The 27,702-nt window shown below is 37.1% G+C and overlaps 1 protein-coding gene and 1 pseudogene across 3 annotated transcripts in view; one reads left to right on the plus strand and one right to left on the minus strand.

Moving 5' to 3' along the window:
• GPC3 (glypican 3) overlaps positions 1-27,702 on the plus strand; it is a 705,431-nt gene that overhangs the window by 433,242 nt on the left and 244,487 nt on the right. The gene's annotated exons all lie outside the window — the stretch shown is intronic.
• LOC118832670 lies at positions 24,123-25,278 on the minus strand (annotated as a pseudogene).

Below are 27,702 nucleotides of genomic sequence, written 5' to 3' on the forward strand. Positions count from 1 at the left end.
TGTAGAAAGTCAGTTGAAAGTTCTATATTGTATGCTCCCTTCTGGTGATCTTTCCTTTTGTTGTACTCTTATTTCTGAAGGTCTCCTTGTACACCACAGTTCTTCTGCCAGCGGCATCCTTTTAAACCTGGAACAGGGCTCTGTAAGTGGCTGTGGGGCTATTATAACCCTGACCCTTAAGTAAGTTTGTCGTTCTACATCCTACAGAATGGCCCTAGATTACTTCTGTCTAATTCCTTTAAAACAGCCTTCTGTGTGTCAGTGGGGAACCACTGATGCACACTCAGGAGATGCTTACAGCTCCAACCCCTCCCCCCAAGCTACCTGAAGATGAAGATAGAGATGCCCAATCCATGAGATTTGTAGGTGGAACAAAGATAAAAGCATACTCATAGGTCAGTATCCAGAAAGATCTAAAGAACAATGAGACAAAAATTGAAATGGTATAAATGTCTCATGCTTTGGACTTTAAAAATTAACAGTACTAAGAACAGGATAGGGGAACCATTGAGCAGATGAGTTTTTGTGAAAAGATCTGGGGTTTCAGCCAGCTGCCAATTTCCTGTGTTTCAGTAGTGTGGCAGGAAACCAAAAAGCTAGGATTCTAAGAGAACCATGCAGTGGTGATCACATCATCCTCTGCACTGATCTCATCATATCAGTTCCGAGTACCACTATCTGAGGAAGGGTATTCAGGAAGGCACCTGAAGGGTCTCACATCTTTGTCATATGAGAATCGGTTGAAGAAACTGGGGATATTTAGCACTGAGAAGGGAAAGCATGGACAGGGACAAGAGAGATATCTTTGAGTATTTGAGAGACTGTCATGTGGAAGAGGGATTCACCTTGTTCTGTCTTGTCCCAGAGACAAGAACTAGAAGCAATAGTTAGAAGTGTTAAAGAGGCAAATTGACATTCAATTTTACGGGGGGGAAACCTCCTAACAATGAGAGCTGCCCCAGAATGGAGTGTACTACCTGGGAGGGAGTGAGTGACCTCATTGGAGGTCAGCATGTAAAGGTTGATAGCCACTTTTCTGGGGTTCTTGTAGAAGGGTTTGTTCTGGAATAGGTGGGGCTAAATCCCCTCTGAAATCTTGCTCTCTGTGATAGGCAGTAAAGACAACTCCAAAGGGCAGTCACCCATGGGTGTCCAATATCTGCCTATTTGTTATCACATAGACACTTTCTACATCCTTGAGTTAAGTGCTTGGCTAATGTTTATTTTTAAGGAGTTGTAAATTCTGCTGAAACATCGGGATACAACGTGGAAAAAAGACCGACTCGTTCATATATTTGGTCTATTGGGTGCCCTACCTATTTGGATGCGTCCAAAGTAACTGCATCTTGCTTTTCATCTAGGTATTTCTTGTTTGTAGTGTTTGCATGGATATAAACATCAACATTAATAATGAGGCTCATGCTAAGTTAATAGGATTGTAGATTTAGAATTTGGAAGGGACCTTAAAAGGCCACCTGATCCAACCCCCTCATTTTACAAATGAAGAAACAGGACCAAAGATGTTAAGTGTGATTTGCCCAAGGTAGAAAGTGGCAAAACCATGATTGGACACCAGGTTCTTCTGACCCCGAATCTATCCCCCTCATTTATCAGGTCCAGAAGTTGAATCCCTGAAAGGGAAAATGTCTAGGCTCTCAGAGCAACTTAGTGGCCAGGTTCTTAAGAGATTTTTATTTCAAATTCTTCGTTTCAGGCTACAACCTGGACTTCTGCAGATTTTTAATCAGCTAAGTAGTGGTTTTTTTGCCAGCTTGAGCTTTCAAACAAAGCTATTGGGACAGTTTGGTTGGGCTCCAAGGATGTATCAACTGCTATATATTAAGACCCTGATTTGAAGGAGACAGATGTTTTGTGACTGGGATGAATAAAATTAAGCCTTAAAAGAGTTTCTTCAAATGTTTAAAGAGCAGACACCATCCATCTCTAACTTTTAAGCCCCCAAACCTTTTACCACAGAATTGAAATGATGGAAATTTAGAGTCAATTTTTGTTATCCATGAGATCTTGTTAAAGTAAAATGTTGCCCCCGTAGGTTGTATCCCAGGGCTAGCTCCTAACAGGAATAAGTGAATTCTCTACCCATGGGCTCTGGAGAGGCTACTTTTGGTCCGGTAGCCTCGTGCCAAGGATTAGGGGATGAGGCCTCAGGGTAAATTAGGGAACGTTCCAGGTTCTAGCCTGTGATCAGAAGTAGGACCTAGAGATTAAATGGCTCAGAGTCTTCAGCTTGGTTGGATTAGGAGAGTTGAAGGTTGCTTCCAACATCAACCATAAGGGAGGAAGCTGTGAACTTTGCAAGGTCCAGTGGTCAGGTGTCAAGGGATGGGGGGGAAGGACAAAAAACGGGGAGTGTCACAGCAAACAACGATACTAGAATGAAACCCATGATTCCTGCATTGTAAGAAAGGAGTAATAGGAAGGATTGAAGGAGCCATGGGAAGATTGATATGAATTGATGCAGTGAGAATTCAGCAAGAGGGAAAAATAGTATACAATATGATGAAAAACGTCAATGCAAAGTACCAGAAAGTGCCAGAAAGTGAATGCATTACAATTACGATTACTAATGATCTTAGTCCCAAAAAAGTTGAAAAAATGTACTTCCTTTGATTCCAGACAGAGGAGAAGGAACATGGATGTGGAATATTGTATAAGTGGTCCGACACAACTTATATATGTTTGAGTTTTGCTGAAATGCCTTTTATGCATTTCTCATTTTATTTGATGTTGTAAGGGAGTGGTGCTCTGGGTGCAGAATGGGTAAGGACACGTTTGGAAATGAAGGTGATGTCAAAAGACATCCTGGTAGAATGAAGCAGGGCCATCAATTGCTAAAGTATCCCTGCTTGGGTTGTCTGTATAGCTTTAAGACATTGGGTGTGGAATATTGCCTAAACTGTCACTCACAGCTTATGGGTAAGTGAGGTTTTTAAAAAAATGTTATTTCTAAATACATTTTTTATTTTCAGTTCCAAATTCTCCCCTTTCTTTCCCTCCTCCTCCACCCACTGAAAAGGCAAGAAATATGATACTCATTATACATATGAAGTCATGAAAACATATCTCCATATTAGCCATGTTGCAAAAAAGGGAAGAAAAATAGGAAGAAAAATATGCTTCAATCTGTATTCAGAGTCCATCAGTTTTCTAATTGTAAGTCGATAGCATTTTTCATTGTGAGTCTTTTGGACTTGTTGTGGATGATCGTATTTGATCAGAGTTGCTAATCTTTCACAGGTGATTATCATCACAATATTACTGTTATTCCTGTTTCTTTTCCCTTCACTTGGCATCATTTCAGATAAGTCTTCCCAGGTTTTTCTGAAACCATCCCCTTTGTCATTTCTTACAGCACAATAGTATTCCATCACAACAATATACCATAATTTATTCAGCCATTCCCCAATTGATGGCTATTCCCTCGATTTCCAGTTCTTTGCCACCACAAAAAGACATGCTCTAAATGGTTAGACTAGTTCACAGCTCTGTCAACTGTATATTTCGTGTCCCTATTTTCCCACATCCCCTCCAGCATTTGGCATTTTCCTTTTCCATCATCTTAGTCAATCTAATGGGTGTGAGGTGGTATCCCAGAGTTGTTTTAATTTTAATTTCACTAATTATTAGCTATTTCATGTATTTTTATGTGAATACTGATAGCTTTGATTTCTTCTTCTGAAAGCTGCCTGTTCATGTCCTTTGAGCATTTATCAATAAGGCATGGCTCTTGTTTTAATACATTTGGCTGAGTTTCCTATTAACTTGCTCTAAATTTTTTCCCCCAGTTGCTAGCTTTCCTTCTAATTTTGTTTGTATAGGTTTTGTTCATGCAAAATCTTTTTACTTTGTTGTAATCGAAATTATCCATTTTACCTCCCATGATCCTCTCTATCTCTGTTTGGTCATTAATTCTTTCCTTTTTCATGGATCTGATCTTTAATTTTTCCATACTCCCCTAATTTGCTTATATCACCTTCTATGTCTAAATCATATACCTATTTTGATCTTATCTTGGTATACAGTGTGAGGTATATGCCTAGTGTCTGCCAAATTGCTTTCCAGTTTTCCCAACAGTTTTGTCAAATAGCAAGTTCTTGTCTCAATAGCTGGAATCTTTGGGTACACTAGGAGCACTAGGAAGTACACTGGGAGCACTAGGTTACTGTGTTCATTTACTCCTATATATTGTGTACCTAAGTAATCCATTGAACAACCATTCTATTTTTTATCCAGTTCCAGACTGCTTTGATCATTGTCACTTTGTAGTATAATTTGAGATTTGGTACTGCTAGGCCTCCTTCCTTCCAATTTTTTCCCTTTGATTCTCTTGATATTCTTCATCTTTTGGTCCTTCAGATGAATTTTATGGTTTTTTTGCAGCTCTATAAAGTAATTTTTCATTTTTTTCATTGATTCTTTTGGTATTCTGGTTCCTCTAGATGAATTGTTATTATTTTTCTAGCTCTATAAAATAATTCTTTGCTAATTTGATAGGTAGGATACTGAACAAGTAAATTAATTTAGGTAGTATAGTCATTTTTATTAAATTGGCTCAGCCTACCCATAAGCAATTAATATTTCTCCAGTTGTTTAAATCCATCTTTATTTGTGTGGAGTGTTTTGTAATTATGTTAATATTTCTTATGTGTGTCTTGGCAGGTAGACTACCAAGTATTTTATATTGTCTGCAGTTATTTTAAATAGAATTTCTCTTTCTATTTCTTCCTGCTTGGTTTTGTTGGTAATATATAGAAATGCTGACGATATATCCTGCAACTTTGTTAAAGTTGTTCATTATTTGAACTAATTTTTTAGTTTATTCTCTATGGTTCTCTAAATATATAATCATCCTCTGCAAAAAGTGATAGTTTTGTTTCCTCATTGCCTATTCTTATTTCTTCAGTTTCTTTTTCTTATTGCTACAACTCTTCAATATTGAATAATAATGGTGATAATAGACATCCTTGCTTCACCCCTAATCTTATTGGACAGGCTTCTAGTATATCCTCAGTATAGATAATATTTTCTCTTTGTTTTAGATAGGTACTACTTAATCCTTTTAGGAAAAGTTCCATTTATTCCCATGCTTTCTAATGTTTCTAATAGATATGGGTGTTGTACTTTGACAAAAGCTTTTTCTACATCTGTTGAAATACTCATATGTTTTTTTTTATGTTTTTGTTCTTGATATAGTCATTTATGCTGACAGTTTTTCTAATGAATCAGCCCTTCACTCCTGGTATAAATCCAGCCTCGTCATTGTGTGTGATCTTTTTGAAATATTGCTATAATCTCCTTGCCAGTATTTTATTTGAAATTTTTCCATCAATATTCATTAAGGAAATTGAACTCTACTTTTCTGTCTCTGTTTTTGCTTTCCTTGGTTTCGGTATCAAAACCATATTTCTTATTTTTCTTTACATTCATTGTTTTATTTAAAATTCCAAATTCTCTCCTTCCCCAATCCATTGAGAAGGAAAGCAATATGACGCATATTATACATATGGATACATGCAAAACATATTTCCATGTTTGCCATGTTGCAAAAAAAAACACAAGGAAAATAAAGTTTAAAAAAATATGCTTCATTTGGTATTCAAATTTCATCAGTTCTCTTTCTGGAGGTGGATGACATTTTTCATTATGAGTCCTGTAGAATTGTTGTGGGGGCATCTAGGTGGCATAGTAGACAGAGTACCATCCCTGGAGTCAGGAGGACTTAAGTTCGGATCTGGCCTCAGCCACTTATTAGCTGTATGACCCTGGGCAAGTCACTTAACCCCAATTGCCTCCCCCTCCCCATTTTTTCAATTGTTGTGGATCATTGTATTGATCAGAGTAGCTAAAGGACTCCTTTAGTTATTTTTTTTGAAACATTTATATAGTATTGAAATTAATTGTTATATAAATATGTCTCGTGTTTAATCGTAGCCTTCTGGGTGGGGGAAGAAGGGGGAAAAAAGAACAAAGTAAAAAGTGCACAGCAGAGAACAAAAGAGAATTTACAAGGAAATAAAGAAAAATGGACAGCTCTTAACACAACATGTAGTATTTATTATACAGGCTTTCTTGAAATGGAAATTTATTGCTGTATATTTTGAATCTTCTCTCATGTTGTGCTGTGTGGCAATGCTTTTTTCTTTTTTTCTTTTGTATCATTTTAGTTTTAGTATTTGTTCCTCTTTGCCTTTCTTATTTTGTATTCAAGTTTAAAATTTAAAAAATTACAAATAAAAAAATTAATTGTTCTTTAAATGTTTAGTCGAATTTGCTTGTTAATCCACTTGGTCCTGGGTTTTTTTTCCTTTAAGGAGCTTATTTATACCTTGGTCAAGTTCTTTTTCTAAGATAGGATTATTCAAATATTCTATTTCCCCTTTTGTTAATCTGGGTAACTGATAGTTTTATAAATATTCGTACATTTTATTTAGATTGATTTATTGGCATGAAATTAGAGAAACTATCTCCTAATACCTAACTTATATTAATTTTCATTGGTTGTACGTTAACCCTTTTCATTTAGTATACTAGTAATTTGGTTTTCTTCTCTTTAAAAATCAAATTAGCTAATGGTTTATCTATTTTGTTGTATTTTCCTCATAAAATCAGCTCCTTGTTTTATTTATTAGTTTAATGGTTTCTTACTTTCAATTTTATTAATCTCTCCTTCACTGTTTAGGATTTCTATTTTAGTGTTTAATCGAAGATTTTTAATTTGATGTTTTTCTAGACTTTTTTAGTTAACATGCCCAATTTGTTTATCTGGTCTTTATCTTTTTCATTGATTTAAGCATTTAGAAATATAATTTTTCCCCTAAGTACTGCTTTGGCTATATCCAACAAGGTATATTGTCTCATTGTTGTCATTAGCTTGAATGAAATTATTGTTTCTATGATTTATTCTTTGATTCATTCTTTAGGATTAGATTATTTAGCTTCCAATAAATTTTAATCTATGCTTAAAGACCCTTTATTGAATGTAGTATCTTATTGCATTGTGCTCTGGAAAAGGGTACATTTAATATTTCTGCTTTTCTGCATCTCTGATTTTTTTTATACCCTGATACGTGGTCAATTTTTTTTTGTGAAGTTGTCATGCACAAGTATGCTCCTTTCTGTTGCCATTCAGTATTCTCCAGAGGTCTCTCATACCTAGCTTTTCTAAAATTCAGTTCATTTCCTTAATTTTTTTTTCTTTTTTATGCTTATATTTATTTAGGTCAAAGAAGGGGCAAATTGAGGTCCTCCACTGGTACAATTCTACTGTCCATTTCTTCCTGTAACTCATTTAATGTCTCCTTCAAGAATTTGGATGCTTCGCCATTTGGGGCATATAGTTTCAATATTGATATTAACTTATTGTCTATGCTACTTTTTACAAAAATGTAATTTCCTTGAATATCTCTTTTAATTAAGCTTCGTTTTGTTTTTGCTTTGCCTGCAATCATGATTGCTGTCCTTGCCTTTTTTACTTCGGCTGAAACAGAATAGATCCTTCTCTGACTCCTTATTTTAATTTCATGTGTGTCTTTCTGTTTTAAATGTGTCTCTTGTAAACATCATATTGTTGGATTCTGGTTTCTTATCCATTTTGCTATCCACTTTCATTTTATGGGTGAGTTCATCCCATTCACATTCACAGTTATGATTGCTAACTGCATATTTCCCTCTATCCTATTATCTTCCAGTTATCTTCCTATTTTTTACCCCATCTCCTCCTCAAAAGTCTGTTTCACCTCTTACAACTGCCTCTTTTAATCTGCCCTCTCTCTCAAGACTCTTCCCCCTTTCTCTTAGCCCTTTCCCCCACTTACCTATTACGTAAGATGAATTTCTACATCCAACTGTGAGTATGTGTGTGCATACATAATTTATAAATGCTTACATCAATAAAACACAGTATAAATGCTTACATCAGTAAAAAAGATAAAAAGCAGATCAACAAATTGGGTGTGTAACTAAAAATCTAGAAAAATAACAAATTAAAAATCCCCAATTAAACACTATATAGAAATTCTAAATAGCAAAGGAAAGATTAATAAAATTGAAAGTAAAAATGTGTGTATGTATCTGTGTGTGTGTTTTGCATATATACACATACATGTTCTCTTCCCTCCTTGAACCAGTTCAGATAAGAATGAGGTTAAAATGTTGCCAACTGTCCCTGCCCCAACCTCTGAATTTTTCCCTCTATTGTAAAATGTCTTCCTTGGGCTCTTCTTTTATGTGAGATATTTTCCCCCATTCTTCTTCTCCCTTCCCCCTTCTCCCAGTGCATCTCTCTTTCTCACCCTTCCATTCTTTTCTTGAGATCATCATGACATAATGAACTCACACTCATGCCCTCTAAGTAGACTCCTTCTAACTGCCCTAATGATGATAATGTTCTTGGGGTTACAGGTATCATCTTCCCATGTCAGAATGCAAACAATTTAACTTTGTTAAATCATTATGATTCGTCACTCATGTTTACCTTTTTGTGCTTCTCTTGAGTCTTGTATTTGGATGTTAAATTTTCTATTCAGCTCTGGGCTTTTCATCAGAGAATGCTTGAAAGTCCTCTATTTCATTAAATATCCATTTTTCCCCTATAAGATTATACAAGGTCAGTATTGGTTCTTATCCTAGCTTCTTTGCTTTCCGAGGCATCATATTCCAAGCCCTCTGCTCCTTTATAGAAGTAGCTACTAGATCTTTTGTGACTCTGACTACAGCTCCATGGTATTCAAATTCTTTTTTTTCTGGCTGCTTGCAGTATTTTTCTACTTGAAAAGTTCAGAATTTTGGCTATGATAGTACTAGGAATTTTCATTTTGTAGTTTATTTCAGGAGGCAACCAGTGGCTCCTTCCAGTTTCAACTTGACTCTATGATTCTAAGTTATACAGGCATTTTTCCTTTACAGTTTCTTGAAATATAGTATCTAGGCTTTTTTTAATCATGGATTTCGGATAGTCTAACAATTCTTAAATTATCTCTCTTAATCTCTGTTTTTCAGGTCAGTTACTTTTCCTATGAAATATTTCACATTTTCTTCTATTTCTTTCAGTCTCTTGACTTTATTAGCTTCCATTAAACCAGTTTTAATTTTTAAGGAATTATTTTCTTTCATGAGATTTTATACCTCTCTTACCATTGGCCAAGTCTGATTTTTAAAGAGTTATTTTTTCTGTATTTGGGGGGACTTTTTTTACCAAGTTTTTAATTGTTTTTTCACAAATTCCTTGTATTGCTCTCATTTTCCCCTAATTTTTCCTCTACCACACTTATTTGATTTTTAATATCTTATTTTTTTTGCTTTTCTAGGAATTCTTGTTGGGCTTATTCCTGTCTTCATTTTTCTTTGAGGTTTTTACTTGTATGTGTTTTCAAGTGATTATCTTCTTCTGAGCTTGTGTCTTGAGTTACCGAGTCACCATAGTCTCCTTTTATGGTCAGCTTTTTGTTGTTATTGTTTGCATATTTTCCCAGCCTCCTTCTTTACTTTGGACTTTGTTAGAGTTATACTCTACTCACCTCTGAGGAGAGGGGGGAATGACTGGTCTGAGCTTCTGTCTATTATGTCTTTCTGCTTTCACAGCTCGATCTGAGAGCCTACTGAGGAGTGATATTGGTAGGTCAACGGGTGTGCACACAGTTAAATTACTTTTGAGGCAGAGTTCCAAATTGATGCCCAGAATGGTCAGATCAATTCACAGCTCTATCAGGGTGTCTCTCTTCCTGCAGTGTCTCCAGCCACTTTCATTCTCCCTTTTTTGTCATCTTTGCCAGTCTGAGCCTGTGAGGTGAAACCTCAAAGTTGTTTTAGTTTGCATTTATTTCTTTTATTTTATTTGGAGCATTTTTTTTCATATGGTTGTTGATTCAATGAGCATTTTAGCAAAAGTATTTATTTACTAATATGAAATAATAACAGATGGTACAAAATATCACCACCTCCCCTACTCAAAAGCTGGTGCGCACTCTTCAAGAAGGGGGGAGGGAATGGTAGGTCATAGAAAATATGGTATTTAGTTGGTTATTGGTGACATTAAGGAGAAATTTTACAGTAGAGTGATGGCTATGGAGCCTCAGTCATAAAAAATGGGGGAGAATGAGTAGTGAGGAAATTGGTTCCTAGTCCTCCCTTCATCCTGCAATACTCAAAAATCTTCAGTGACCCTGCTCTATTGCTTCTAGGAAAAAATAACAAATCCTCAGCCTTGCACTTAAGGCCTTTTATAATCTACTGTAGATCTATCCTGACTTAGTTTGTAATACCCGTCTTCATATGTTCTCCAGTGTGGTTCAATTGCCCCATTAGCTGTTCTCTATACACAATGTTCATTTCTCCTGCTTCTATGCCTTGGCCTATAATCTGTCCCTTCTTTGCCTCTGCCTCAGAGATTCTGAAACTTCCTTCAAGACACACCTTCTCCATGAGATATTTTCTGTGCCCTCCGTCCCACCCTGCCTCTATCCAGTGGTTAATTTCTTACACTTGAACTTACTTTTTATTACTTTGAATATACTTTAATATTTATTATGTGCACTTATGGTATCCCCCTAGGAAAGTGGAAGGTCTTTGAGAACAAGGACTGTTTTGGCTTTATGTCCTCAGCACTTAGAGCAGTGCTGGGAACATTAAGCAGTTTCTAAATATGTGTTGTACTTCTTTTGTGACAGGCTGCTAGAGCAGTAGATCAGGTGAATTCTGTAGACCGAATATGGGTTGAATTTATCAGTTGCAGTATAGATTAGAAAACAAACTCAAATTGTTTGTGCCTTACAAGAAATACATTTAGAGCATCAGGATTCATAGACATACAGAATAAAAGAAACAGAGTAGAATAAAATCTTTTCAAATCTATTATGCTTCAGCTGAATTTTTAAAAAGTCAGAGTTGAAAACATGGTTTCATGGGGTATAGGGCCATAGCAAATATCTATTCAACTGCAGAAAGTAAGTAGGGAAGCTGTATTATGATTGAGCACCCCCAAAACAAAATGGCGCACTCAATCAAGGATGTATGTGGGAACTCCATCTACTACTCTTCTCGGTGATCATGGACCTCATTTGGGAAGCTCTGCAGTGTTCTGAAATGCAGTCTCCAAAAAGGAACATCTGAAAGACCCCAAGCATCAATAGGGAATTCTTTTTTTCCATTTGGACTCAGCCCTGGACTTTTTCAAAATAATGGTAAATACATTTGGCCAGCATACCTCTCCCTATTTAATCTTTGCTTTATATTAATAATCAGAAGGTTGAACAAATCTCTCTGTTGTGAGATCAAGGAATCTTGGCAAATTTTGACACATACATGGGAGACACCTTGTTGGCATAGAGCCTCTAAGATAGTGTTTGGCTTTATTGAGTCAATGCCTTGTTTTTACATTAAAAAATACCAAATACACCAGTAAGCTCAGTGGCTTCCTATATTTTCTGCACCTTATGTTCTTTTGGATGAGTGAAAAGTTGTGTTCCGTTGTAGAACAGTATTTATGCAGATCTTCTGTTCTCATCTCATATCTTTGTCAAGGATGTCCTGGCTATGTATAAAGATTATTCTCATAATTTGTAGAGATGGTAGAGTAGCCATAAGGCTCAGTAGTTATTCATATTTTTTCAGTTATCACCTTGGTATCTTTTCCTCTTTCAGATTGCTTGAAAATGAATCCCTCAGGGTCTTCAAAATTGAACTGTTTCCAATACAGACCTTAAAAGTGTCATTTTTATTTCCTCTTGTAGCATCATAGAGGGCTATGATATTAAAAAGCTAAAATTTAGGGAGCAGGGGTAGCTAGAGGCGTAGTGAGTAGAGCACTGGCCCTGGAGTCAGGAGGACCTGAGTTCAAATCTGGCCTCAGACACTTGACATGCTTACTAGCTGTGTGACCTTGGGCAATTGGGCAACCCCAATTGCCCTGCCTTCCTCCCTAAAAAAATTTAAAAAATTAAAATTTATGTAGCATTTACCATGTGCCAGGCACTTTGCTAAGTGCTTGATAATCACCATCTCATTTGATCCTCATAACGACCCTGGGAGGTAGGTGCTGTTATTGTCCACATTTTACATTTGAAGAAACTGCACCAAATAGAGGTAAAGTGACTTGCCCAGGGTCACACAGTATCTGCAGCTGGATTTGAACTCATGTCTCCCTGACTCTAGGCCCAGCACTCTATTTACTGCACCACCTAAATGTGATAGGTCAAGTGAAAATGATGGTGAAAAATGTTTGTTAGAAGTTTCTAACAGAGTTTTTACACTTTTCATATGATCTATGAGTGTTTTTCCAGTTTCCTCCTTAAAGATCTCTGGAATGACTTTGTTCTCTCATCAAGGTTTCTGCAAATTTGTTTTCCCCTCCACCAATTTTTGATGTTTTATGATGATTTACTACTTGTATAGTATACAAGTCTATCCACTATCCTCTTCTGTGAGATCTTCCAAATGAGTCTATACTGGAAATTGGTGTTTCCTTTGACTGTCCCAGCTTTCTGCTTGGCAAGGAGATCAAGTGTTTTCTGACTAAGGCACTTTATAGGCTCTTTTGTCTCTTTGTTGTGGAGATTAATTTACCTCAGTCAGATTTCCTTAGGAAATGCTAATATTCTGTTCTTTTATCTATTTCTCAAGTTTTGGCCATCAACAGCTTGTTTAAGTGGGTGAGACTGGCGTAGTTTCAACTGTGTGCAATATCTTCTCATCTTTATTCTTTTTTTCTAATTTGATATTGATTTTAAAATTTGTTCTAGTAAGTGAGTGGTTTGACTGTACAGACAGCTCATGCTGTCAAACATTTAAAGAATAAATAATCCTTATGCTACATCCTGTTTTCAAAAATAGAGAAAGAAGGTATTTTGCCAAGCTCTTTTAATGAGACAAACATTCTGATTCTCAACCAGTGAGGGATAAAGCAAAGAACAAGAATCATAGACCAAACACTAACGAGTATCTACGTAAAAATATTAAATAAAAACCTAACAGATTGTGCTAATGTATCCAAAAACGTATTCATTATGACCAAGTTGGATTTATACCATGCAAGGATGATTTGGCATTAGGAAAATAGTAACGAACCCCACAAAAGCACATGATTATAGCAATAGATATAGAAAGGCCTTTAATAAAATGTGGCACTCATTTTTGTTAAAAGCACACAAAAATATAGAAATAAAAGTTTTCCTTAATGTGATTAAAGTTATTGAAATGGGGTAGAATTATTTATAACAGAGAAACACTAGAAGATTTCTCAATAAGGAATGAAACAAGGATACCTACTGTCACCACTATTATTTGACATAGCACCAAAATTGATAGTTATAATAATAAGACAAGAAAATAAACTAATTCAATATTCAACAATCATTTCTTAAGTGACTACTATGTGCCAGATGCTATTCCAGATGCTGGGGATACAAAGGCAAGTATGAAATAGTCTTTGCTAGCAAGGAACTTATATTAGAAAATAAATTAAAGGGAAGAGTGTTGAAAAGAGAATGAATCAATTTATCTTTATTTGCAGATAATTATTTCTCGTTGCTTACTTGTGGAACCCTGCAGAGACCACAAAAATTAATTGAGATAGTCAGTAGCTTTGGCATATAGTAGCAGATCCAAAAGAAATACACAGAAATCATTGGCATTTTTGTATGTAAACACCAAAAACCTGGAAAAAGAGCTAGAAAGAGAAGTGCTATTTAAGATAATAAAATGCATTAAATATCTGGGAGTTAATCTATCAAGAAAAACCCAGGACATATCAATACAACACAAAGCAGTTTTCTTTCTTTTTTATCAATTCATTAATCAGATATTTAAAAACCTTAAAATTTTGAGACACCATGCTAGGTTCTGGGAATATAAAGTAATATGTAGATATTTCTGTATATGTACATATGCATGTAAATGTGTGTATATTTACATAAGTATATACATATATGTTCAGCCTGGAAAAAAAATTGCTGTCTTCAGCTATTTGAACATTTGTCCTGTGGAAAGGGGAATAGGCTTGTTTTGGTTGGCTTCAGTGGGCAGAACCAGGAGCCATGTGTAGAAATTGCAAAGAGACAGATGTAGGTTTGGTATCAGTGAAAAAGCTTCCTAACGATCAGAATTGCCCCAAAGTTGGATGGGCTGCCTTACAGGTACTAGGTTCCCCTCTTTGGAATTCCTCAATCAGAGGCCAGATGGCAACTGTTACAGTGAGGACTCTCTTTCCATTATGGGTAGTATTCCATGGCCGCTAAGGTCTAACTCCAAAATTCTATGATTAAAAAAAACTGTCAGCAACTGTCTTAAAGAATGCTGAAAATTTATAATGATTCGATAAATGCACCTCACATCCATCAAATTGACAAAGATGATAAAAGATGGAAAAATTCAGTGTCAGATGTGGTAAGGGGCAATAGCTATACTAAGTCACTGCTGGTAGGAACTATGAATGGATCCAACTGTTTTGGTTCAAAATCTGGATTTATATAAGAAAAATTCCAAAGTAGATTATATACCCAGATCAGTGGTGCTACTATTGAGCTTATGACTAAAGGAGATTATTGACGAAACAAAACCAAAAATGCCCTCCCAAGCCTCCTGCATGGGGTAAAAATCTACACCATTTTGGAGTGAGCTCTGGCCTCCTTCTTCCTTCCCTACCTTCCCCACCCTCTACTAAATCCCATGCTTTTTTCTACTACATAATTCTTTTTGAAAAATATGGTTTGATCGTTACCTTTTGTTTTTACAGTTCTCCCCTGAACTGAACCCTTCCTTATAATATCTAAGACATTTAAGGAAAGCAAACTGACAGCAGCCTCATCTTACAATGTTTACCTCATCCTCCATCCATCATTTCTACCTCTCTACTGAGCAGAGGGAGAAAATCTGTTTCCTAATCAGTTCCCCAGGACTAAGATCGCTCATTATGATTCTTTTTCATGTTATTGTCCTTTACATTATGGCAGTCATTGTACATGTTTATCTCTTGGCTCCGCTTTTTTTTTCTACTCTGCATCATTTCATGGAAGTCTTTCCATATTCCTCTGAAAGCCTCACATGGGTCATTTCTTTTTATATGGACAGTTCATTTCATCCACTTGCCACAATTTGTTCAGCCCTTTCACTAATCAGTGGGTACTCATTTTATTTCTAACCTTGTTTGTTTGTTTTTGCGACTGCAGCATCATTTATTACCTTCCCCTCACATGTATAGCCCTCACTCCAGTGGAGTGGTTTTGTAGAAATAAGGTTCACAGAAAGGAAAAAGCGATTCTTAGAATATATATATATATATATGTATATGTATATATATATATATTAGTTATAGTTATTAATCATAGGCAGTTGCTTCTCCCTCTAGGGTCAGCTACCTAAGTGCCAGGTGCCTCCCGTTCTTGGCATTTGCTTATTTATCTTTTTTGTGCTCAGCCCTCAGCCTTTTTAGAATTTTACTTATAGAAGCTTGTTAATTTCATTCTTAATGCCTCCCCTATTAAGCACGCTGAGCAATTGGCTTTTAGTTCTCCTGACCTACGCATTCTCTCTCGTTGCCTAGAGATCTGAGCTCTGAGTCTTCTCTGTCCTTTCTTCTCTCCTTGCAGTAGAGAGCCACAATTGTATAGTCTGAATAGGAGGTAGACTCATAGAGGTCACGGATTTACCACAAAATTTTAAAGCCCCACTTCCAAATTTTTAATTAAATATAATCCTTCATTAAACCAGGTAAACTAGACCATGAAATCCAAGAATCTATTCTGGGGTGAAGTTGGTGCCACTGGTTATTTTACATTCATTAGAATCAAATTATCACACAGAATTGGAAGGAAAGGCTTGTGATCTTTATTGATAGAGGAATCACCCATAGCAAAGAAATAACAGATCCAACAAAGTATGGGAAACAAAATGGGAAGTAAAGGGTTTTTTTGGGGGGGCTGGAAGGGTGAAAGTGAAAGTTTGTCTCCATTTGAGGTTTTTAAGTATCAGTAAATCATCTAAAGCAGATCTGATTAAAATGTAATTGGAGAATATTTCACAAAAGAAATAAAAGTATAACAGAACCTAGATAATAGTCATTTATAGTTTTTGTTTAAGTCAGTCTTTGCCCACAGAGATCCTGATATAAGGTTTAGTGGCCCAGTTTCTCTTTGACTTTGACATCACTGATCCAAAGATGCCTTAGGTGATGAATTCCATTCAGATTTAGGGAGCCTTAGGAAATAGATGTCCTGATAATGTAACAAGAACTTGCTTCCCTAAGACCTGAGAACACCAAAGATCAGGCTCTGGGGTGTGATGGAAAAATCCCTTAGCAAGAAATTTGAAGATCTGGGTTCAATAGATGATGAAACACCTTTTCCTTCAGCAGGAGGAAGGTGGAAAACTACATGGGGGGACTGCTGTACATAGTCAGACAAACTTCTCTTTCTAATTGGCTTTTCTTAACCTTTTTCCTTTGTTACAAGGGAGGGCTTGGTAGGGTGGTTTATTGGGAAATTACTATGGTTTCAAACTCAACTAGAAACTGATCCCTGTGGGATCTTGACTTAGAAAACCATATATTAACTTTAGCTATGCTGCATTGTGTTGTTACATATTTCTCAATCGTGTTTTAAACTGGTTTAATGGTACTAGCGAGTTTAACAGAAGGCATGTGCTAGATGGCTGCAGTAAAATAATATTTAAGTCAAAATTAAAAGCAGTGGACCAGTAGTCAGAAGACCTGATTTCTTAATCCTTTTTCTATCACTTTTGACCACAGAACATTGGAAGAATTGCCTTTTCTGGCATTTAGCATCCTTTTTAAAGGACAGAAATAATAATAACTGCCCTGTTTACTTCACAGAATTATGAGAATCCAATAAGATGATAAGTAGTATGGTACAGTGGAAATACTGGTAACTTGGGCATCAGAGGACCTGTGTTCAGATGCTACTGCTATTACTGCCTTATAACTCTAGGCAAGTCATTTAACCTTATCTGAGCCTCAGTTTTCTCATGTGTAAAATGATAGGGTTTGACTAGATAACTTTTAGGTTCCCTTCTCTTTCTAGATATTTGATTATATGAATCTTAAAGCAGTGTGCGAACTATAAATTGCTGTGTAAATATGATATAATTATTGCTACATGATACATATACACTTCACAGTGAGGTAGTAAGGTGGCACTGCAGTGCATAGATTCCCCAGGCCTGAGTTCTAATCCAGCCTCAGAAACTCAGTAGCTGTGTGGCTAGTCACTTCGCCCTGTTTGCCTCAATTTCCTCATCTGTAAAATGAGCTGGAGAAGGAATTGGCAAACCACTCCAGTACTTTGCCAAGAAAACCCCAAATGGGGTCACGAAGAATCAGACATGACTGAAAATGACTGAACACATACATTTCACAGTGGATTACATGACAGATTTGTGACAGGAGTTTAAAAATCACACTACAGCCTATATCCAAACCGCTTATAAATATATCATACTCCTAATTATCCCTGCCACCCTCCCTCCCAAGCAAGTCACTTTAGCTTTCCTTTCTAAACCTCAGTTTCGTCATCTGTCAAACGAGCAAGTCAAACTGGATGATTCTAATTTACCTTCTACATCTATGACTTCCATACAAAACAAATATCTTCCAAAAGTACCTTTGATGAATGGATCTAATTATAATTGGAATTATGTAAGATAAAAAGCATTATTTCCATTAAAAAAGAAAAGTAACAGATAAAAACATTTTTTTCATGGCAAATATACTAGACAAAAGCCTGACATTCAGAATGTTCAGGAACTGAAAATATATCTTTAAGGGATCAATGCCCAGTGATAATCATAACTGTAGCTAGCATTTATATAACACTTTCAATTTTGCAAAGTTCTTTACATGTATTATTTTATTGGCTACATGGTCAAAGGATACAAGCAGTTTACAAAAAGGGAATCAGAATTATTAATAAACACTAAAAAAAATCAACCTCATTAATAACTAAAGAAAATAAATTTTAAAAAAAACTTAGTTTTAGTGGTGCTTTGGGGAAACAGGTATATTTATAGAATGCTGATGTAATTGCAAACTGGTGCAGTCTTTCCAGACAGCGTTTGGACAGCACAAAACAAGAGTCATAAAACTATCCAAACCACTTTACTCTGTAATTTGTCTATTGGGAATATACTCTAAGAAAGTAATTCCAAAAAGAGAAAAAGAAAACCTATTTGGACAAAGAAATGTGGAGCTGTATTATTTGCTCAAAACTGGAAACAAACTTAATGCCCACTAGTTGGAGAATGGATGAACAAACATGTATGTGCATATATTCCCCTAAATAATGAGGACAGGGAATAGGCATAATTCAGCAATTCAATTTGCCAAGCATTTATTTATTTATTTTTAGTTTTCAACATTCACTTCCATAAGATTTCAAGTTACAAAATTTCTCCCCCTCCACCACTCCACCAACCCCAAGATGGCATACAGTCTGATATAGGCTCTACATATACATTGATATTAAATATATTTTCACATTAGTCATGATGTAAAGAAGAATTAGAACCAATGAGAGGAGCCATGAGAAAGAAGAAACAAAAAAAGAGAGAGCAAATAGTATGCTATGATCTGCATTTAGACTCCAGAGTTCTTTTTCTGGATTTGGATAGCATTTTTCTATTATGAATCTTTTGGAGTTGTCTTAGATCCTTACATTGCTAAGAAGAGGTGAGTCTATCAAAGTTAGTCATTGCACAGTGTGGCTCTTACTGTGTACAGTGTTCTTCTGATTCTGTTCACTTCTCTCAGCATCATTTCATGTAAGTCTTTCCAGGTTTTTCTGAAATCTGCCTGCTCATCATTTCTTATAGCACAGTAGTATTCCATTACATTCATATACCACAACTTGTTCAGCCATTTCCCAATTGATGGGCATCCCCTCAATTTTCAGTTCTTGGCCACCACAAAAAGACCTGCTATAAACATTTTTGTACATGTGGGTCCTTTTCCCATTTTTATGATCTCTTTGGTATACAGACCTAGTATTGTCTGGATCAAAAGCTGTAGCCAGACCAAAAGCTTTTATACCCCTCTTATACCCCTTTAGGAATAGTTGACAAACATTTATTAAGCACCTATTGTGTTCATAGCTAGAGTCCTTGCTCTCATGGAGTTTACAGTCTAACCAGGGGATGTAAACCGAGGTCCCTTTAATATACCACATGGATAAATGCATTAGGTGGGTATGCAAGAAAGTGTGATATGAGGTTCTGTGTAAAAAAGTTGTTACCAGCAAGTAAAATCAGGGAAAGTTTTGTGTAGGAGATAACAAGTTGGATTTCAAATGATGTTTGGCAGAAGAATAAGGGAAAGGAGGCCATACTAGGATTTGGTGACTAGGGGCCACTGACCTTTAAGTGAGAGCAGTTTCAGTTGAGTAGCAGGGAAGGAAGCCACATTGCAAGAGATTGATGAGAGAGTGGGTGTTGAAAAATTATAGACAGAGTGGGGAAAAATATAGTCAACAAACTGAGATAAAGTAGAATAATGGAACTGTCAGTGGATAAGCAAAGAAATCTGGAAAGTTTGATGTGAAATGATGTAGAATGACAAAACAGAGGCAGAACAGTCTAGATGGTAGTAATTATGTCCTTTAATAAATCACTGATCAGTCTAGATGCTCCCCACAGTCAGTCAGCCAGTCACCTAACTACTATGTGCCAGGCACTGTGCTAAGAATACAAAGAAAGTTTAAAGACAGTTCCTTTTCTCAAGGAGCTTACAATCTAATGAGGGAGACAGCATGCAAACAAGTATGTACAAGCAAGACATATGCAGGGTAAGTTGGAGATAATCTCAGAGGGAAGGCACTGTTATTAAGGAAGACTGAGAAAGGCTTCTTGCAGATGATGGGATTTTAGCTGGGACCTGAAGGGAGCCAGGGAAGGCAAGAGGCAGAGGTGAGGAGTGAAAGAGTTCCAGGAATGGCAAACAGACAGAATCTCTTGTAGGTGGAATATGAAGGAATTACAGAGCGTGTGGTGGAGCGGAAGGTGGAAGAAGACCAGAAAAGTTGGAAGGGGATGAGTTATGAAGGGCTTTAAAGGACACTGAGAAGATTTTCTGTTTGATTCTGGCAGTGATAGGGAGCCACTGGAGTTTATTGTGTGCCAAGGATGATGTGGTCAGACCTGTGCTTTAGGAAAATCAATTTGATAACTATGTGGAAGATAAATTGGAGTTGGAAAAGACACAAGGCAGGGAGACCAACCAACAGGCTATTGTAGTAGTCAAGGTATGAGGGCCTGCACCAGGCTGATGGTAGCATCAGAGTAAAGAAGAGGGCCATGTAGGAGATACAATAGTGGGGAAATCTTCCACACAATGAGAGAAGAGATCCAAGAGATGTTAACGAAGTTAGAATCAACAGAACTTGGTGACTGATTAAATATTGGGTACATGGGGGAGGTGAATGATGCCTAGGTTGGAAATCTGGGTGACTGGGAAGATGAGTGGTGATAGGAAAGAAAGGAAAAAGGGGAGGGTTTGGGGAGAAAGATAATGAGTTCAGTTTTCAATATGTTGCATTTCAGGTTTTACAGGATATCCACTTTGAGATTTCTAAGATGTGAGAAATGTGAGGCTAGAGGCGAAGAGAAAAGTTATGGTTGAATAAGTAAGTATATCTGGGAATTATCAGCATAGAAATAATCATTGAATCCATGGGAGTTAACAAGCTCTCCCAGTGAAATAGTATAGATCAGGGGTGGGGAATCTGCAGCCTCGAGGCCACATGTGACCTTCAAGGTCCTTGGGTGAGGCCTTTTGAGTCCAAATTTTACAGAACAAATCCTGCTATTAAGGGGATTTGTTCTGTGAAGTTTGGATTCAGTCAAAGGGCCACACTTGAGGGCCTAGAAGGCCACATGTGGCCTTGAGGCCACAGGTTCCCTACCCCTGGTATAGAGAAAGGAGAGAAGATAGCCCAGGACAGAGCTTTGAGGACACCCACAGTTGGTAGATATGACCTGGACAAAGATCCAGCAAAGAAAATGGAGGAGTGGTCAGACAAGTAAAGAAAGAGGAGAGAGTAGAGTCACAAAAACCTAGAGAGAAGTTAGTATCAAGGAAAAGAGGGTGATGGACAGTGCTAAAGGCTGAACACAAGTAAAGAAGGATGAGGATTGTTAAAAAGCCATTACATTAGGCGATTAAGGCATCATTAATAACTTTGCTGCTAGTAATTTTGGTTGACCGATGACAGAAACCAGATTGCAAAGAGTTAGGAGGATGAGAAGAAAGGAAAGGAAACAGAGGCCTTCTCAAGAAGGTCACAGAAGGGAAGAGAGAGATAAGACAATAGCCAACGAGGACGGATGGACCAAGTGAGAGTTTCTGAAGATACGGGAGACATGAGCATGTTTGTAGGCAGTGGGGAGGCAGCTCTTCCCCGGGGAGCCGCTAAAGATTAGTGATACAGTAGGGGTAATAAAAAGCCTAGTCTACTGGAGAATATGGGATGGACGGGGATCACTTGTGCCTTAGCAAGGAAAAGGGCCACCTCTTCCTGTGAACTTGGGGTGCAGAAGACTTATGAGTGATATGAGAAGGGAGAGCTCTACCACTATGGTCTTGATTTTTTTCAGTGAAATATGAGGCAAGGTCCTCCACTGAGGCAAATTGCAGTTCCTTAACACGTTTCATCCTGTTCAATTCTTGTCCATGTTATCTTCATTTGCCCATCCCCCAAACACAACTTTAAACTCCATTTCCTGGGTAGCCTGGCTCATATACTTGAGGTTTCATGTTATTTTGACTGTAACCATACCTCCATGCCATTCCATGATCATCTTCTTACCATATGATCTACATTCTGGCCATCATCACTGTTTATCCTCCCCTTATCCCACTCCCAAACATGGACTGTACCTCTGGGTTGCCCTGTTGAGATATGTGAAGCTTTCTGCTTTATCTTACCCAGAAATAATCAAGATTCTTCATGACAAGTGTCTTCTATGGTACTTTCTGGCCATTTTCATACTGTGCCTTCATATGCTTACTTGGCCTCCCCATTCCAGCTCCCCTTCATGTATTGTCTTCCCCTGTTCTTCGAGGGTAGAGACTATCTTGCTCTCTTTGATTTGTAACCTCAGTGCTTAGCGCCATTGGCACACAGGAGGTACTTAAATAAATGATTTCTCTATAGTTCCATCTTTCAGTAAGCACTTTGTTAGAGGATCTGTCCAATGTGCTGGAAGCCTTTAACATTTTGTGATGACTAGGGCTCCATGTAGGCCAAAGCTCAGAATAAGATGAGACTGGTGAGGGAAAGTAAAGGCAGCACAGAGGGATTTGTTTAGGTTTTTTAAAATTTGTTTTAAAGTTCTGTTTGTGTAGCTCCCTGTCCAAAGTCACTTCCTTAACCTGTCCTTGAAATTGCAGGTTGGGATTCCCAGGGAGTGGTTTAAATACTGTTCTCCTCAGAGTTCTAGAGGGTAACCCTGAGGAGCTGAGTCGCTGGTATTCACTCATTATCTGCCACCAGTATGATTCACATTAATATCAGTCAACCAGACTTCACTTAGCTTTTAGAAAAGGGTATTTAATAAGGTCATGTAGTAAGAACAATTGGTAGAAAACATCTCCCCCAAAAAGTCTAGTAGTCTACACAGTTCCATGGGAGTGTAAGTTCTGACTGTAGAGAACACATTGTGTCCAAAACTCACAGCTCCTGGCTAGTAGAAGTTCTTTCTTGAATCCATAGCCAGAATTCCTCTTTGGTCCAAGGAGTCATGATCCTTGAAGCTGCATCCTCCTTTGGTTGGGGATCTTACTACATCTGCCAGTGTTGGTCCTCAGTGCCTCTTTCTGCTGTGGGTAAGATGCGTTGTCTCATCTTGGTCCAGTCTCTCTAATAACATAGTCATTTGGGCTGGGAACAATCAAGGGGATAAGACAGCAGCTAGCTGGCCTTGAAAAGTTCAGGCCACCAGTATCTAATGAGCTAATCCCAGGGTGCAGAAACACTGAGCAGATTTGGTTGCTGAAGCATCATTAGTGATCTTTGAAAGATTGTATAAAATGGGAGAGATACCAAAGGACTGAAGAAGGACAGATGTCCTGATTTTCATAAAAGGGAAGGGAATGAAGTCTACAAACTGTAGGCTAGTGACTTTGGCATGAATTCCTGGCAGAATTATAGACCATGTTATTAACAAGATGGTAAGTAAACATCTAAAAAAAGAAATGATCTCAACATGGCTTTATTAACAACAAGTTAATTTTATTTTTCTTTTTGACAGGGTCACTAAACTAGTAAGAGGCAGCATACGTACATACATACATACATAATATATATTTATCTATAAATATATACATACACATATGTATCTGCACGTATAGATCTATGTATATACATCATATATATATAATATACATATTTTATATATGGCTTTGTTGTTCAGTCTTTCAGTTGTGTCCAACTCTTCATGACCCCATTTTGGGTTTTTTTTGGCAGAGATATTGGGATGGTTTGCCAATTCCTTCTCCAGCTCATTTTACAGATGAGGAAACTGAGGCAAACAGGGTGAAGTGACTTGGCCAGGGTCACACAGCTAGTAAGTATCTGAGACCAGATTTGAACTCAAGAAGAGTCTTCCCAACTTCAGGCTCTGCACTCTGTCCACTGCAGTGCCAACTAGTAGCCCTCTGTAAATGGCACTTAAAAAAATAGATTCATATTTTGCTATAAAATACAAAACATAGTTTATTTTTTGGTAAATTTTATAGATTTTTATTAAGGACTTTGCAACTTGATTTGTCTTACTAAGATGCTAAATCCTGTGGCCAGGAGAAATTCAAATAAATATTCATTCAAAAAAAAGAAGGAAAAAAGAAAAAAATGAGACATAAGATAACCAAAGAGAATGACATGATGGTTGACTTGGAGAGTTCTGGGGAATAATATGAATAAAATCCCTAATAATTTTTGTCCAGAGGCTTTAAAATATAAAAACAAAAAAGTTTCTTAAATATTTCCAAACCACAAAGAGTCCTAGGACCTTCTACCTTTTCAGTCAGATTCTTCTTTCTCCTTTATTTTAAAAAAAAGACTATTCAAGTTGAAGAACCCTGGTGTTACAGAGGAAATCCTTGCAGACTAGGGGAAGGCTGAGGAAGGAACTTTCCCAAGACGTATGCTGGAGGGCATGTGCACAGACACTGGTGTTGAGAACTACAAGGAACTATAGCCTACTCAATTGGAATTCACTTTGAACTGAAATGCACTGGGAACATCTGACAGCTTGAACTGAACACTATATTTGCCACCCTTTTCTTCAGAAATGTCCCGACAAAGTGTTCAGTCCAAACCAACTCCATCAAAATTGTTGTCTCCATCAAAGCGGACCTAGCATCAGCATCGGGTGGAGACTTCTCCATCATCTGATGCTGAGACACAGCCCTAACACAAAGCACACCCTCTTCTTTGAACAGTCAGTGAGACAATACGACAGCTAACTTGTAGTTGCCATTTTGAGAGTACCTCTGGGATCCAGCTGTGGCTTTTTGCACTACTGAGTTACAGAAATCCAAGGAGGAAGATGACCCAAGATTATTATTCCATGCCTGGAGTGCTGTGATGAGCGGGGTGCTTTTTCACTATATGGGGGTGCTATTTAATGAGTTTATCTTGGAAAAAGGAACATGAAGTGAAGGATCTCATCAGAATATCCAGCATCAGTGGGCTATCAGGGTTGCCAACCATCCCCTCACCTCAGAACAGCATGAGATTTAGGGAGGCTCTTCCTTTGATGATGGGGCTTTAAGCAAATGTTTAATATCTGCTACAAAGTATATTCTCTCCAAGATCCAAGATGTAATAGTTTGATGGTAAATGGCAGCTGTTTTCTCTTCCTCAAACTCAATCCCACACCCGTTGCTCAATTCCTGCAGCAAGCCAATGTCTGAGCTCGTGTCTACCAGGATGCTGCCACCTCCATCAATAAAGATGTTAATGATCTCCACATTGATATTACCCCCCCAAATTTTCCATAAAAGGAGAGAAGATAAATAAGGGTTAGACTGGAGTCATCGACAGTCCTGAAGGTAAGGTCAAAGCCAGGGTCTTCTAGGCTCCATTAAAAATAGTAAATTTATTTCTTGTAAACTGGTAGGTTGATGTTCTCTAGCAACAGGAGGTACAGGAGGCAGTGGCACTGATGTGCATTGGGGCCCAGGAGTGTCATTAGGAGGAGACAGAGGCAAATGTGGGGCTGCTGGCCTCCATCTCGTACCACTAATAGGAGCTCAATCATAACCCTACTTAATCTGTTAACAAATTGAGGCAATAGCTTTAGCAAAGTTGCAAACTACAAAATAAACTCATAAAAACTAGCAGCGTTTCTATATAACAACCAGGAGCCAATAGCATAAAGGAGGGGGTCAAAATACCTGCAAAAGAGTTAAAATATGTGGGAACCAGTGTATTTAAGCACATTCAGTTACTTATATGGATCAATTTACGAAATGATCCTTAAGGGGCAGCTAGGTGGCGCAGTGAGTAGAGCACCGACCCTGGAGTCAGGAGGACCTGAGTTCAAATTCAGCCTCAGACACTTGACACATGAACTAGCAGTGCGACCTTGGGCAAGTCACTTAACCCCAATTGCCCTGACCAAAAACAAAAAAAAATGATCCCTATAAAAAAAAACAAAGAACAACTTAAATGGCTGGAGAAATATTCAGTGCTCATTGTTGGACTGTGCCAGTCTAATAACTGTTTTGTCTCTTGCTGGTTTCAGTTCAGTCTTGTGGAAGTTTAGAATTCTATCAATCTATTAATAATAACGATAGCAAACATTTACATGACACTTTAAGATTTACAAAGTGCTTTACAAATATTACCTCATTTGATCCTCTCAACAACCCTGTAAGGTAGGTTTTGTTTTAACCCCCATTTTACAGATGAGGAAACTGAGGCAAACAGAGTTTATGCGACTTGTCCAGTGTGACACAAGTAGTGTCGGAGGCAAGATTTGAACTCAAGTTTTCCCGACTCCAATTCCAATGCTCTCTCTACTATCCTACTTAATAATGGATGCATCACCTGAGTAGTAAAGATCATACCATAAAAAATTAGACAAGAAGGAAATCATAAACCTTTCACAACTATGGAGAATGGATGAATTCTTTTTTCTTTCTTGAGTGGATGAATTTTTAACCAAGAAAAAAGGAATAGAGGCAATTACAAAAGGTGTAGTAGAATATTTTTCTTATGTGAAATAGAAAAGTGTTTGTATAAACAAAATTAGTGCCAAGGACTTTAATGATTAGATCTTTTTTTTCCATGTCCTTGCTATTATTTGATACAATACTCTGAATACTACATAGAGCATTAAGAAAAGAAAAAGAAATTAAGGGAATAAACATAGGCAAAGAGGAAACAAAACGATCACTTCTTGCATATGATATGATCTATTTAGAAAACCCTAGACATTCAACTAAAATTAATTGAAAAAATAGCTTCGGCAAAGTAGCAGAGTATAAAATCAACAGAGAAATCACGAATCTTTCTATATATTGCTAACAAACCCCAGAACGATGAAATAGAAAGAAATTCCATTTAGAACAACAACAGAATATATAAAGTATCTTGGGACCCACCTACTAAGACACCTGCTAGAATTATGTGAACACAAATACAAAATGAAAAGACAAAAACAAAACAAAAAGAGCTCAGTAATTGGAGAGGTATTGATTTCTCATAGTTGGGCTGTCCCAATATAATAAAAAAATTATTACACTGCCAAATTTTTTTACTCAGTTCTGTACCAATCACATTGCCAATGGTTTACTTTATAGAGCTAGAGAAAAAGGACAAAATTTATTTGGTGGAACAAAATATCAAGAGGAAGGATAGATGAAGAATGTGTGCTCCAGAAGTAAATGAAGCTAGTAAAGTAGTTTTCTGTAAACCCAAACACCCTAACTCCTGGGGTAAAGACTCACTATTTGGGGGGGGCGATATTTCTGGTAACACTTGAAAGCATTCGGGCAGAAATTAATTTTAGACCAATAGTTTACACTGCGTACAATAATAAGCTCCAAATGGTTTCAAAACGTAGATATAAAAAGTCACAAACAAAATAGAGGAGAATGGAAGGAGACCTCTTTCACAACAATAGATAGGGGAAGACTTCTTGGCCAAACAAGGAGTTGAAAGAATTATAGGAGATGAAATGGAGAATTTTGATTAATTGAAAAGCTTTTGCAAAAACAAAATCAATACAGCCAAAATCAGAAGGGAAACTGTTAACGAGGAAAAAAATATTTGTGTCAAGTTTCTCTGATAAAGGCCTGATATCTAAGAGTTAGAGGAAACTGATTCAGATATATCAAAAAAGATATTTATTCTCCATTAGAGAATACTATTGGTCAAAATACACGAACAGGAAGTTTTTAAAGAAGGAAATCCAAGCTATCAACAACCACTTGAAAAAGTCCTTGAAATTACTAGTAATAAGAGGCAAATTGAAACAACCATGAGGTTCCATCTAACACCCACCAGATTTGAAAAGATGACAAAAAAACAGAAAGTGATTATTGTTAGAGAGGATGTGGGAGTATAGGCTCACTAATACACAGTTGGTGGAGTTGTGAATTGGTGTAGCTATTCTGGAAAACAATTTGGAATTATACCCAAACAGTTATTAAACTGTGCATACCCTTTGACCCAGCAA

This window comes from Trichosurus vulpecula, chromosome X (assembly GCF_011100635.1).
Source record: "Trichosurus vulpecula isolate mTriVul1 chromosome X, mTriVul1.pri, whole genome shotgun sequence".
NCBI lineage: Eukaryota > Metazoa > Chordata > Mammalia > Diprotodontia > Phalangeridae > Trichosurus > Trichosurus vulpecula.